This window comes from Triticum urartu, chromosome 2A (genome assembly GCF_056163025.1).
Source record: "Triticum urartu cultivar PI428250 chromosome 2A, HENAU_Tu73, whole genome shotgun sequence".
Classification (NCBI taxonomy): domain Eukaryota; kingdom Viridiplantae; phylum Streptophyta; class Magnoliopsida; order Poales; family Poaceae; genus Triticum; species Triticum urartu.
Window position 1 is genome coordinate 556,117,426 of NC_141874.1, and position 16,129 is coordinate 556,133,554.

The window sequence follows — 16,129 nt, forward strand, 5'->3', positions numbered from 1 at the left end:
TGCGAGGGGCCCACGAGGGTGGGGGCACGCCTGTCCCCCCTAGGCACGTCGCCCTAACTCGTGGCCGCCTCGCTGCTTCCTTGACGTCCACTCCAAGTCTCCTGGATTTTGTTTGTTCCAAAAAAGATCGTCGCGAAGGTTTAATTCCGTTTGGATTCCATTTGATATTCATTTTCTGCGAAACACTGAAATAGGAAAAAAATAGCAATTTGCACTGGGCCTTTGGTTAATAGGTTAGTCCCAAAAATAATATAAAAGTGCATAATAAAGCCCATTAAACATCCAAACAGATAATATAATAGCATGGAACAATCAAATATTATAGATACGTTGGAGACGTATCAAGCATCCCCAAGCTTAATTCCTGCTCGTCCTCAAGTAGGCAAATGATAAAACAGAATTTTTGATGTGAAATGCTACCTAACATAATTTTCAATGTATTTCTCTTTATTGCGGCATGAATGTTTAGATCCAAAAGATTCTAGACAGAAGTTTAATATTGACATAAAAATAATAATACTTCAAGCATGCTAACCAAGCAATTATGTCTTATCAAAATAACATAGCCAAAGAAATCTTATCCCTAAAAAATCATATAGTTTGGCCATGCTTCATTTTCGTCACACAAAATGCTCCCATCATGCACAACCCCGATGACAAGCCAAGCAATTGTTTCATACTTTAGCCTTTTCAAACTATTTTAACTTTCACGCAATATATGAGCGCGAGACATGGACATAGCACTATGGGTGGAATATAATACGATGATGGAGGTTGTGTGAGAAGACAAAAGGGAGAAAGTCTCACATTGACGCGACTAATCGACAGGCTAGAGATGCCCATCAATTGATGTCAATGCAAGGAGTAGGGATTGCCATGCAACGGATGCACTAGAGCTATAAATATATGAAAGCTCAACAAAAGAAACTAAGTGGGTGTGCATCCAACTTGCTTGCTCACGAAGACCTAGGGCATTTTGAGGAAGCCCATTATTGGAATATACAAGCCAAGTTCTATAATGAAAAATTCCCACTAGTATATGAAAGTGACAACATAAGAGACTCTCTATCATGAAGATCATGGTGCTACTTTGAAGCACAAGTGTGGAAAAAGGATAGTAACATTGCCCGTTCTCTCTTTTTCTCACATTTTTTTCTTTGGCCTCTCTTTTTTATGGACTTTCTCCTTTTTTTTGAAGAACTTTCCTCACATGGGACAATGCTCTAATAATGAAAATCATCACACTTTTATTTACTTACAACTCAAGAATTACAACTCGATACTTAGAACAAAATATGACTCTATGTGAATGCCTCCGGCGGTGTACCGGGATATGCAATGAATCAAGAGTGACATGTATGAAAGAATTATGAAGGTGGCTTTGCCACAAATACGATGTTAACTACATGATCATGCAAGGCAATATGACAATGATGGAGCGTGTCATAATAGACGGAACGGTGGAAAGTTGCATGTCAATATATCTCGGAATGGCTATGGAAATTCCATAATAGGTAGGTATGGTGGTTGTTTTGAGGAAGATATAAGGAGGCTTATTTGTGATAGAGCGTATCATATCACGGGGTTTGGATGCACCGGCGAAGTTTTCACTAACTCTCGAGGTGAGAAAGGGTAATGCGCGGTAACGAAGAGGCTAGCAATGATGGAAGGGTGAGAGTGCATATAATCCATGGACTCAACATTAGTCATAAAGAACTCACATACTTATTGCAAAAATATACGAGTCATCAAAACCAAGCACTACGCGCATTCTCCTAGGGGGATATATTGGTAGGAAAATACCATCGCTCGTCCCCGGCCGCCACTCATAAGGAAAGCAATCAAAGAACACCCCATGCTTCAATTTTGTCACAGAACTTTTACCATACATGCATGATACGGGACTTGCCAACTTCAAAACAAGTATTTCTCAATTCCACAATTACTCAACTAGCACAACTATAATATTACCATATTTATATATCCAAAAAACTATCAAGTATCAAGCTTCTCATAACATTTAATGCACTCTATATGAAAGTTTTTATTATACCCATCTTGGATGCCTATCATATTAGGACTAATTTCATAACCAAAGCAAATTATCATGTTGTTCTAAAAGACTCTCAAAATAATATAAGTGAAGCATGAGAGATCAATAATTTCTATAAAATAAAACCACCACCGTGCTCTAAAAAGATATAAGTGAAGCACTTGAGCAAAATTATCTAGCTCAAAAGATATAAGTGAAGCACACAGAGTACTCTAATAAATTCCGATTCATGTGTGTGTCTCCCAAAAGGTGTGTATATCAAGGATGATTGTTGTAAAATAAAAATCAAAGACTCAAATCATACAATACGCTCCAAGCAGAACACATATCATGTGGTGAATAAAAATATAGCCTCAAGTAAAGTTACCGATAGATGAAGACGAAAGAGGGGATGCCTTCTGGGGCATCCCCAAGCTTAGGCTTTTCATTGTACTTGAATTTTACCTTGGGGTGCCTTGGGAATCCCCAAGTTTAGGCTCTTTCCACTCCTTGTTCCGAAATCCATCAAATCTTTACCCAAAAACTTGAAAACTTCACAACACAAAACTCAACAGAAAATCTCATGAGCTCCGTTAGTATAAGAAAACAAATCACCACCTTAAGGTACTGTAATAAACTCATTATTTATTTATTTTGGTGTTAAACCTACTATATTCCAACTTATCTATGGTTCATACCCCCTGATACTAGCCATAGATTCATCAAAATAAGCAAACAACACACGAAAAACAGAATCTGTCAAAAACAAAACAGTCTGTAGTAAATACTTCCGTAACTCCAAAAATCCCGAGAAATTAGGACGTCCTAAATAATTTGTATATTTATCTACTTCAGTTGGAATCAGTATTTTATCTCAGACTGGTAAAAAATGAAAATTCTTCTCGTGAGCGGATAGTTTCTGTTTTTTTCTAGCAAGATCAAATAACAATCGTCCAAGAAGATCCTAAAGGCTTTACTTGGCAAATACTAATTAAAACATAAAAAACACAATCATAACAGAGGATAGATGATTTATTTATTGCTAAACAGGAACAAAAAACAAGGAACAAAAATAAAATTGGGTTGCCTCCCAACAAGCGCTATCGCTTAACACCCTAGCAAGGCATAAAAGCAAGAATAGATCTAGGTATTGTCATCTTTGATATGCAATCCATATGTGGCTCTCATAATAGATTCATAAGGTAATTTAATTTTCTTTCTAGGAAAGTGTTCCATGCCTTTCCTTAATGGAAATTGGAATCTAATATTTCCTTCTTTCATGTCAATAATTGCACCAATCGTTCTAAGGAAAGGTCTACCAAGAATAATAGGACATATAGGATTGCAATCTATATCAAGAACAATGAAATCTACGGGCACATAATTCCTATTTGCAAAAATAATAACATCATTAATCCTTCCCATAGGTTTCTTAATGGCGGAATCCACGAGATGCAAATTTAAAGAACAATCATCAAATTCACGGAAACCTAACACATCACACAAAGTTTTTGGAATCGTGGAAACATTAGCACCCAAATCACATAAAGCATAGCATTCATGATCTTTAATCTTAATTTTAATAGTAGGTTCCGAGTCATCATAAAGTTTTCTAGGAATAGAAACTTCTAGATCAAGCTTTTCTTTATGGGATTGCATTAAAGCATTAACGATATGTTTAGTAAAAGCTTTGTTTTGATCATAAGCATGAGGAGAATTTAGCACGGATTGCAACAAGGAAATACAATCTATCAAAGAGCAATTATCATAATTAAATTCCTTGAAATCGAAAATAGTGGGTTCATTGCTATGTAAAGTTTTGACCTCTTCAATCCCACTTTTATCAATTTTTGCATCAAGATCTAAAAACTCCAAACCATTGGGATGCCTTCTAACTAAAGTTGACTCATCTCCAGTCCCATCTTTATCAAGATTCATATTGGAAAACAAATATTTAATAGGAGACACACCAATCACTTTTAGATCTTCATCATTATTATCATGAAAAGTAGAAGAACATGCCTTCACAAAGCAATCTAGCATGCATCCTAGCGGTTCTTTCTTTGCACTCATCGATGGAAATTCTCATGGCTTTGAGAGACTCATTGATATCATGCATAGGTGGAATAGATCTAAGTTTCAAAGAATCAACATCAAGAGAAATTCTATCCATGTTCCTATCCAACTCATCAATCTTAAGCAAATTTTCTTCAAGCAAAGCATTGAAATTCTTTTGCGAATTCATAAATTCTTTAACACTAGTCTCAAAATCAGAGAGCATCTTATTAAAATTTCCATAAGAGTTGTTGTATGAATTACCATAATTATTAGAGGAATTACTAGGAAACAGCCTAGAATTAAAATCTCCTCTACACGCGTTGTTACCAAAATTGTTCCTACCAACAAAATTCACATCCATAGATTCATTACTATTCTCAATAAAAGTGGACAAAGGAATATCATTAGGATTAGAAGAAGCACTCTTATTAGCAAACAATTTCATAAGTTCATCCATATTTCCACTCAAAACATTAATCTCTTCAGTCGCATGAACTTTTTTATTAGTAGATCTTTCAGTGTGCCATTGAGAATAATTAATCATAATATTATCTAGGAGTTTAGTAGCTTATCCTAAAATTATTTCCATAAAAGTGCCTCCCGCGGCCGAATCTAAAAGATTTCTAGAATCAAAATTCAATCCAGCATAAACATTCTGTATAATCATCGATAAATTCAAACCATGTGTAGGGCAATTACGTATCATTAATTTCATCCTCTCCCAAGCTTGTGCAACATGCTCATGATCAAGTTGCTTAAAGTTCATAATATCGTTTCTAAGAGAGATGGTCTTAGCGGGAGGAAATACTTAGAGATAAAAGCATCTTTGCACTTATTCCATGAATCAATACTATTTTTAGGCAAAGAATAGAACCAAGTTTTAGCACGATCTCTGAGCAAATGGAAATAACTTCTATTTAACAATGTTATTATCCACATCTTTCTTCTTTTGCATATCACATAAATCAACAAAGATGTTTAGATGGGTAGCGACATCTTCACTAGTAAGGCTAGCAAATTGATCTTTCATGACAAGATTCAGCAAAGTAGTATTAATTTCACAAGATTTAGCATTGGTAAGAGGAGCAATCGGAGTGCTAATCAAATCATTATTGTTGGTACTGGAAAAGTCACATAATTTAGTATTATCTTGAGCCATCATGACAAACAATCAATCCAACAAACAATCACACAAGAGGCAAGTGAAAGAAGGCGAACGGAAAAAGGGTGAACAGAAAATAGGGGAATAAAAACGGCAAGGGTGAAGTGGGGGAGAGGAAAACGAGAGGCAAATGACAAATAATGTAATGCGAGGGATAAGAGTTTGTGATGGGTACTTGGTTTGTCTTGACTTGGCGTAGATCTCACCGGCAACGGCACCAGAAATGCTTCTTGCAACCTCTTGAGCATGCGTTTGGTTTTCCCTTGAAGAGGAAAGGGTGATGCAGCAAAGTAGCGTAAGTATTTCCCTCAGTTTTTGAGAACCAAGGTATCAATCCAGTAGGAGACTACACGCAAGTTGGCTAGTACCTGCACAAACAAACAAGAACCTCGCAACCAATGCGATAAAGGGGTTGTCAATCCCTTCATGGTCACTTACAAAAGAGAGATCTGATAGTGATAATAAGATAAATATTTTTGGTATTTTTGTTGTATAAATTGAAAAGTGAAGATTGCAAAATAAACGGTGACAGAAATAGCTAGTTCATGGGAAAACAATATGATGTAAAGTAGACCCGGGGGCCATAGGTTTCACTAGTGGCTTCTCTCAAGATAGCATATATTATGGTGGGTGAACAAATTACTGCCGAACAATTGATAGAAAAGCGCATAGTTATGATGATATCTAGGCATGATCATGAACATAGGCATCACGTCCATGTCAAGTAGACCGAAACAATTCAGCATCTACTACTATTAATCCACACATCGACCACTATCTAGCATGCATCTAGAGTATTAAGTTCATAAGAACAGAGTAACGCATTAGGCAAGATGACATGATGTAGAGGGATAAACTGAAGCAATATGATATAAAACCCATCTTTTTATCCTTGATGGAAACAATACAATACGTGCCTTGCTGCCCTTGCTGTCACTGGGAAAGGACACCGCAAGATTGAACCCAAAGCTAAGCACTTCTCCCATTGCAAGAAAGATCAATCTAGTAGGCCAAACCAAACTGATAATCCGAAGAGACTTGCAAAGATATCAAATCATGCATATAAGAATTCAGAGAAGAATCAAATATTGTTCATAGATAATCTTAATCATAAACCCACAATTCATCGGATCTCGGCAAACACACCGCAAAAAGAATTACATCGAATAGATCTCCAAGAACGTCGAGGAGAACTTTGTATTGAGATCCAAAGAGAGAGAACAAACCATCTAGATAATAACTATGGACCCGAAGGTCTATGGTAAACTACTCACACATCATCGGAGAGGCTATGGTGTTGATGTAGAAGCCCTCCGTGATCGAATCCCCCTCCGGCAGATCGCCGGAAAAGGTCCCTAGATGGGATCTCACGGGTACAGAAGGTTGCGGCGGTGGAAAAGTGGTTTCGTGGCTCCCCTAGATGTTTTCAGTGTATAAGAGTAGATATAGGCGAGAGAAGTAGGTCGGTGGAGCTGCGAGGGGCCCATGAGGGTGGGGTCACGCCTGCCCCCTAGGTACATTGCCCTACCTCGTGGCCGCCTCGCTGCTTCCTTGACGTCCACTCCAAGTCTCCTGGATTGCGTTTGTTCCAAAAAATATCCTCGCGAAGGTTTCATTCCGTTTGGATTCCGTTTGATATTCCTTTTCTGCGAAACACTGAAATAGGCAAAAAAACAGCAATTTGCACCGGGCCTTTGGTTAATAGGTTAGTCCCAAAAATAATATAAAAGTGCATAATAAAGCCCATTAAACATCCAAATAGATAATATAATAGCATGGAACAATCAAAAATTATAGATACGTTCAAGACGTATCAGGAGCGCAAGCGCGCACTAAGGGACGTCTATGCAATAGAGCCAGTCGCCCCAAAATTCAACCCATGGTCGGTCTGGCCGATCACCTTTGATCGCAGGGACCATCCGTCTAGTATCTGTCATGGAGGTTCGGCCGCATTAGTCCTCAATCCAATTACCGATGGATTCCACCTTACGCGAGTCCTCATGGACGGCGGCAGCAGCCTTAACCTGCTCTATCAGGACACAGTCCGCAAGATGGGTATTGATCCGTCAAGAATCAAGCCCACTAAAACTACCTTTAAACGAGTGATTCCCGGTGTAGAGGCCCGCCGAACGGGCTCAATCACATTGGAAGTGGTCTTCGGTACGCCGGACAACTTCCGCAGTGAAGACTTGATCTTCGATATCGAACCTTCCGTAGTGGCTACCATGCACTGCTCGGACGAACCGCGTTCGCTTGCTTCAATGCAGTCCCGCACTACGCCTATCTCAAACTCAAGATGCCTGGACCACGCGGTGTTATAACAGTGTATGGAACACATGGAATGCTCCCTCCACACTGAGGAGCACACCGCGGCCCTAGTAGCGGAAGTACAGGGTGGCCTCATCAAGCCAACTATTACGTCGGCGGCCAAGTCCTCGGACACTGTCAAACGAGTCCGGACTACCCCACTTTACGACAGTCCAACTCCTCAGGAGCTCGATTAGCAATTCGGCCTCCATCTCATCCCCTACCAAATTGTGGCATATGTACCACGCGTACATAATTACATGCTAAAAATACCATGGGAAAGGATGGAGGCATAATAATGACAAGGTCTACAATACGGCTAGACCATATAAGGACACTTACATTTCCTTTTTATTTTCTTTTTATTTTTCTAGGTTCATTACAACCCACACCACCCTTTCTACGGTACCAAGGCCTCTTTCCATGGCCTATTATGAAAACACCGGTCGATGATCCTCTCGAAGGACAATATACCAAGGAGAAAAGAAGCATAGACGCGTGCTAGAGTACCTAAAGGATCGTTAAAGATCACCGCATCCCCTTTCAGGATGCATGCACAGCTTCCCCTTGTGTTTGGCATGTAAAATAGCCTTGTTGCTTATTGCACTATTTGTATCAATATGTTTCAACGTATCAACTAGACTACAATGGAAACAGTTTTTAGCCCAAACCAACGTGGCGCTGGCTTATCTCTTAACATATGTTTCCCTGTTTTTATCTGATTGTCATGTACACCTTGGTATGACCTAAATTGCCAGGGGCTTTATTAAGACGCGTACAACTTTTAAATACTAAAACAAAGTCCGAACACTTTCACAGTGCAATTCGTGAATTAAATATGCCCTAGAGGCAACAATAAAGTTGTTGTTTATATTTCCTTATATCATGATAAATGTTTATTACTCATGCTAGAATTGTATTAACCGGAAACTTAGTACATGTGTGAATACACAGACAAATGGAGTGTCCCTAGTATGCCTCTACTTGACTAGCTCGTTAATCAAAGATGGTTAAGTTTCCTAACCATAGACATGTGTTGTCATTTGATGAACGGGATCACATCATTAGAGAATGACGTGATGGACATGACCCATCCGTTAGGTTAGCATAAATGATCGTTTAGTTTTATTGCTATTGCTTTCATCATGACTTATACATGTTCCTCTGACTATGAGATTATGCAACTCCCGAATACCGGAGGAACACCTTGTGTGGTATCAAACGTCACAGCATAACTGGGTAATTATAAAGATGCTCTACAGATGTCTCCGATGGTGTTTGTTGACATGGCATAGATCGAGATTAGGATTTGTCTCTTTGTCTATCGGAGAGGTATCTCTGGGCCCTCTCGGTAATGTCATCACTATAAGCCTTGCAAGCAATGTGACTAATGAGTTAGTTGCAGGATGATGCATTACGGAACGAGTAAAGAGAGTTGCCGGTAACGAGATTGAACTAGGTATGATGATACTGACGATCGAATCTCGGGCAAGTAACATACCGATGACAAAGGGAACAATGTATGTTGTTATGCGGTTTGACCGATAAAGATCTTCATAGAATATGTAGGAGCCAATATGAGCATCTAAGTTCCGCTATTGTTTATTGACCGGAGATGTGTCTCGGTCATGTCTACATAGTTCTCAAACCCATAGGGTCCGCACGGTTAACGTTTGATGACGATTTGTATTATGAGTTATGTTATTTGATGTACAGAACTTTGTTCGGAGTCCCGGATGAGATAACGGACATGACAAGGAGTCTCGAAATGGTCGAGAGGTAAAGATTCATATATTGGAAGGCTATATTCGGACACCGGAAGTGTTCCGGGTGATACCGGGTCACTAGAAGGGGTTCCGAGCAACCCCCGGCAAAGATATGGGCTTAATGGGCCAAGTAAGGGAACACACAAGCCCACAAGGGGCTGGTGCACCCCCCTATAGAGCTAGACACATGGGGATAATGGAAAAGGAAACTACGAAGTAGGACTCCTACTTCCTTCGCCTCCCCCTCCTTCCTTTCCCCCTTGTCCAAATATGGTAAGGGGGGCCGAATTGGACTAGGGGCCCAAGTAGGATTCCTCCTACTTGGGCGTGCCCTAGGCTGCCTCCCTCCCTCTCCCTCCTTTATATACGTGGGGAGGGCACCCCTAGAACACACATCAATTGTTCCTAGCCGTGTGAGGCGCCCCCTCCACAGTTAACACCTCGGTCATATCGTTGTGGTGCTTAGGCGAAGCCCTGCGCTGGTAACATCATCATCACTCTCACCATGCCGTCGTGCTGAAAAAACCCTCCCTTGGCCTCAACTGGATCAAGAGTTCGAGGAACGTCACCGAGCTGAACGTGTGCAGATCATGGAGGTGCCGTGCATTCGGTACTTGGATCGGTTGGATCGTGAAGACGTTCGACTACATCAACCGCGTTACTAAACACTTCCGCTTTCGGTCTATGAGGGTACATGGACACACTTTCCCCGCTCGTTGCTATGCTTCTCCTAGATAGATCTTGCGTGATTGTAGGATTTTTTTTGAAATACTATGTGCCCCAACAGTGGCATCCGAGCCAGGTCTATGCGTAGATGTTATATGCACGAGTAGAACACAAAGAGTTGTGGGCGATAATAGTCATACTGCTTACCAGCATGTCATACTTTGATTCGACCATATTGTTGGATGAAGCGGCCCAGACCGACATTACATGACCGCGTTCATGAGACTGGTTCTACCAACATGCTTCGCACATAGGTGGCTAGTGGGTGTCTGTTTCTCCAACTTTAGTTGAATCGAGTGTGACTACGCCCGGTCCTTGTTGAAGGTTAAAACAACACAGTTGACGAAAAATCGTTGTGGTTTTTCATGCGCAGGTAAGAACGGTTCTTGCTAAGCCCGTAGAAGCCACGTAAAACTTGCAACATCAAAGTAGAGGACGTCTAGCTTGTTTTTGCAGGGCATGTTGTCATGTGATATGGTCAAGACGTGATGAGATATAAATTGTTGTATGAGATGATCATGTTTTGTTAAAGTTATCGGCAACTGGCAGGAGCCTTATGGTTGTCTCTTTATTGCATGAGATGCAAGCGCCATATAATTGCTTTACTTTATCGCTATGCGATAGCAATAGTTGCAAAAGCAATAGTTGGCGAGATGACCATGTGACGACACATTGATAAAGATCAAGATGATGGAGATCATGGTGTCATCCGGTGACGATGGAAATCATGACGGTACTTTGGAGATGGAGATCAAAGGCACACGATGATGATGGCCATATCATGTCACATATTTTGAATGCATGTGATGTTTATCTTTTATGCATCTTATTTTGCTTAGTACGACGGTAGCATTATGAGATGATACCTTACTAAAATTTCAAGGTATAAGTATTGTTCCTAAGTATGCATCGTTGCTACAGTTCGTCGTGCCGAGACACCACGTGATAAGCTCTACATTCACATACAACGGGTGCAAGCCAGTTTTGCACAAGCAGAATACTTAGGTTAAACTTGACAAGCCTAGCATATGCAGATATGGCCTCGGAACACTGAGACCAAAAGGTTGAGCGTGAATCATATAGTAGATATGATCAACATAGTGATGTTCACCATTGAAAAATTCTCCATCTCACATGATGATCGGACATGGTTTAGTTGATATGGATCACGTGATCATTTAGATGACTAGAGGGATGTCTATCTAAGTGGGAGTTCTTAAGTAATATGAACTTTAATTTATCATGAACTTAGTACCTGATAGTAATTTGCATATCTATGTTGTAGATCTGTAGCTCGCGTATAGCTTCCCCGTTTTATTTGTGATATGTTGCTAGAGAAAACTAAGTTGAAAGATGATAGTAGCAATGATGCGGACTAGGTCCTTGATCTGAGGATTATCCTCATTGTTGCATGGAAGAATTATGTCCTTGATGCACTGCTAGGTGACAGACCTATTTGCAGGAGCAGATGCAGACGTTATGAACGTTTGGCAAGCTCGGTATGATGACTACTTGATAGTTTAGTCCGCCATGATTTATGGCTTAGAACTGGGACTTCAATGTTTTGAACTCCACGGATCATATAAGATGTTCAAAGAGCTGAAATTGGTATTTCAGACTCATGACCGAGTCGAGAGGTATGAGACCTCTTACAAGTATTTAGCCTACAAGATGGAGGAGAATAGCTCAACTAGTGAGCATGTGCTCAGAATGTCAGAGTACTATAATCGCTTGAATCAAGTGGGAGTTAATCTTCCAAATAAGATAGTGATTAACAAAGTTCTCTAGTCACTATCACCAAGTTACTGGAACTTCGTGATGAACTATAATATTTAAGGGATGACGAAAACGATTCCTCGAGCTCTCCGTGATGCTGAAATCGGTGAAGGTAGAAATCAAGAAAAGCATCAAGTGTTGATGGTTGACAAAACCACTAGATTCAAGTAAAAGGGCAAAGAAAAAAAGAGAACATCAAGAAGAATGGCAAGCAAGTTGCCACTCCCATGAAGAAGCCCAAAGCTATACCCAAGCCTGGAACCGAGTGCTTCTACTCCAAAGGAAATGGTCACTTGAAGCGGAACTGCCCAAATACTTGGTGGATAAGAAGGATGGCAAAGTGAACAAAAGTATATATGATATACATGTTATTGATGCGTACTTTACTAGTGTTCATAGTAGCCCCTGGGTATTTGATACTGGTTCAATTGATATGATTAGTAACTTAAAACAGGAGTTGCAAAATGAACAGAGACTAGTTAAGGGCGAGGTGACGACGTGTGTTGGAAATGATTCCAAGGTTGATAAGATCACCATCACACACTCCTTCTACCTTCAGGATTAGTGTTAAACCTAAAATAAATGTTATTTGGTGTTTTGCATTGAGTATGGATATAATTGGATCATGTTTATTGCAATACGATTATTCATTTAAGTCAAAGAATAATTGTTGTTCTGTTTACATGAATAAAACCTTCTATGGTCATACACTTAGTATAAATGGTTTATTGAATCTCGATCGTAGTGATCCACATATTTATAATATTGATGCCAAAAGATGCAAAGTTGATAATGAGAGTGCAACATACTTGTGGCACTGCCGTTTAGGTCATATTGGTGTAAAGTGCATGAAGAAACTCCATGCGGATGGACTTTTGGAATCACTTGATGCTTGCGAACCATGCCTCATGGCCAAGATGACTAAGACTCCATTCTCTGGAACAATGGAGCGAGCCAGTGACTTATTGGAAACAATACATACTGATGTATGCGGTCCGATGAGTGTTGAGGCTCGCTGCGGGTATCGTTATTTTCTGACCTTCACAGATGATTTGAGCAGATATGTGTATATCTACTTAATGAAACATACGTCTGAAACATTTGAAAAAGTTCAAATAATTTTCAGAGTGAAGTGGAAAATCATCGTAACAAGAAAATAAAGTTTCTATGATCTGATCGTGGAGCCAAATATTTGAGTTACGAGTTTGGCCTTCATTTGAAACAATGTGGAATAGTTTCACAACTCACGCCACCTGGAACACCACAACATAATGGTGTGTCCTAACGTCGTAGCCATACTTGTTAGATATGGTGCGATCTATGATGTCTCTTACCAATTTACCACTATCATTTTGGGGTTATGCATTAGAGACAGCTGCATTCACATCAAATAGGGCACCATCTAAATCCGTTGACACGACACCGTATGAACTATGATTTAAGCAAGAAACCTAAGATGTCGTTTCTTAAAAGATTGGGGTTGCAATGCTTATGTGAAAAAGGTTTCAGCCTGATAAGCTCGAACCCAAATCGGAGAAGTGCGTCTTCATAGGATACCCAAAAGAAACTATTGGGAACACCTTCTATCACAAATCTGAAGACAAGATCTTTTGTTGGTAAGAGTGGATCCTTTCTAGAGAAGGAGTTTCTCTCGAAAGAAGTGAGTGGGAAGAAAGTAGAACTTGATGAGGTAATTGTACCTTCTCTCAAATTGGAAAGTAGTTCATCACAAAAATCAGTTCATGTGATTCCTACACCAATTAGTGAGGAAGCTAATGATGATGATCATGAAACTTCAGATCAAGTTACTACCGAACCTCGTAGGTCAACTAGAGTAAGGTACCGCACCAGAGTGGTACGGCAATCCTGTTCTGGAGGTCATGTTACTTGACCATGATGAACCTACGAACTATGAGGAAGCCATGATGAGCCCAGATTCCGCGAAATGTCTTGAGGCCATGAAATCTGAGATGGGATCCATATATGAGAACAAAGTGTGGAATTTGGTTGACTTGCCCGATGATCGACAAGCCATAGAGAACAAAGTGTTACTATCTACAAAGCTCAAATTGTCGCAAATTTTTTTCGACAAGTTCAAGGTGTTGACTACGATGAGATTTTCCCACTCGTAGCAATGCTTAAGGCTGTCCGAATCATGTTAGCAGTTGCCACATTTTATGAAATCTGGCAAATAGATGTCAAAACTGTATTCTTTAATGGATTTGTTAAAGAAGAGTTGTATATGATACAACAAGAAGGTTTTGTCAATCCTAAAGGTCCTAACAACATGTGTAAGCTCCAGCGATCCATCTATGGACTGGTGTAAGCATCTTAGAGTTGGAATATACGCTTTGATGAGTTGATCAAAGCATATAATTTTCTACAGACTTGCGGTGAAGCCTGTATTTACAAGAAAGTGAGTGGGTGCACTACAACATTTCTGATAAGTATATGTGAATGACATATTGTTGATCGGAAATAATGTAGAATTTTCTGGAAAAGCATAAAGGAGTGTTTGAAAGGAGTTTTTCAAAGAAAGACCTTGATGAAGCTGCTTACATATTGAGCATCAAGATCTATAGAGATAGATCAAGACGCTTGATAAATTTTTTCAATGAGTACATACCTTGACAAGTTTTTGAAGTAGTTCAAAATGGAACAGTTAAAGAAAGAGTTCTTGCCTGTGTTGCAAGGTATGAAGTTGAGTGAAGACTCAAAACCCGACCACGGCAGAAAATAGAAAGAGAATGAAAAGTCATTCCCTATGCCTCAGTCATAGGTTCTATAAAGGATGCTATGCTGTGTACCAGACCTATTATGTACCTGACCATGAGTTTGGCAAGAGGGTACAATAGTGATCCAGGAGTGGATCACTGGACAACGTTCAAAATTATCCTTAGTGGAATAAGGAAATGTTTCTCGGTTATGGAGGTGACAAAGAGTTCATCATAAAGAGTTACGTCGATGCAAGCTTTGACACCGATCTGGATGACTCTAAGTCTCGATCTAGATATATATTGGAAGTGGGAGAAATTAGCTAGAGTAGCTCCGTAAAGAGCATTGTAGACATAGAAATTTGCAAAATACATACGGATCTGAATGTGGCAGACCCGTTGACTAAACTTCTCTCACAAGCAAAACGTGATCACACCTTAGTACTCTTTGGGTGTTAATCTCATGATGATGTGAACTAGATTATTGACTTTAGTAAACCTTTTGGGTATTGGTCACATGTTGATGTGAACTATAGAGTGTTAAATCACATGACGATGTGAACTATTGGTGTTAAATCACATGGCGATGTGAACTAGGTTATTGGCTCTAGTGGAAGTGGGAGACTAAGGAAATATGCCCTAGAGGCAATAATAAAGTTGTTATTTATATTTCCTTATATCATGATAAATGTTTATTATTCATGCTAGAATTGTATTAACCGGAAACTTAGTACATGTGTGAATACATAGACAACCAGAGCGTCCCTAGTATGCCTCTACTTGACTAGCTCATTAATCAAAGATGGTTAAGTTTCCTAACCATAGACATGTGCTGTCATTTGATGAATGGGATCACATCATTTGAGAATGATGCGATGGACATGACCCATCCGTTAGCTTAGCATAAATGATCGTTTAGTTTTATTGCTATTGCTTTCATCATGACTTATATATGTTCCTCTGACTATCAGATTATGCAACTCCTGAATACCGGAGGAACACCTTGTGTGGTATCAAACATCACAACGTAACTGGGTGATTATAAAGATGCTCTACAGGTGTCTCCGATGGTGTTTGCTGAGTTGGCATAGATCGAGATTAGGATTTGTCACTCCGTGTATCGGAGAGGTATCTCTAGGCCCTCTCGGTAATGCTCATCACTATAAGCCTTGCAAGCAATGTGACTAACGAGTTAGTTGCGGGATGATGCATTACAGAACGAGTAAAGAGACTTGGCGGTAATGAGATTGAACTAGGTATGATGATACCGACGATCGAATCTCGGACAAGTAACATACCGATGACAAAGGCAACAACGTACGTTGTTATGCGGTTTGATCGATAAAGAACTTCATATAATATGTAGGAGCCAATATGAGCATCCAGGTTCCGCTACTGGTTATTGTCCGAAGATGTGTCTCGGTCATGTCTACATAGTTCTCGAACCCATAGGGTCCGCACGCTTAATGTTCGATGACGATTTGTATTATGAGTTATGTGATTTGATGTACCAAAGTTTGTTCGGAGTCCCGGATGAGATCACGAACATGACGAGGAGTCTGGAAAGGTCGAGAGGTAAAGATTCATA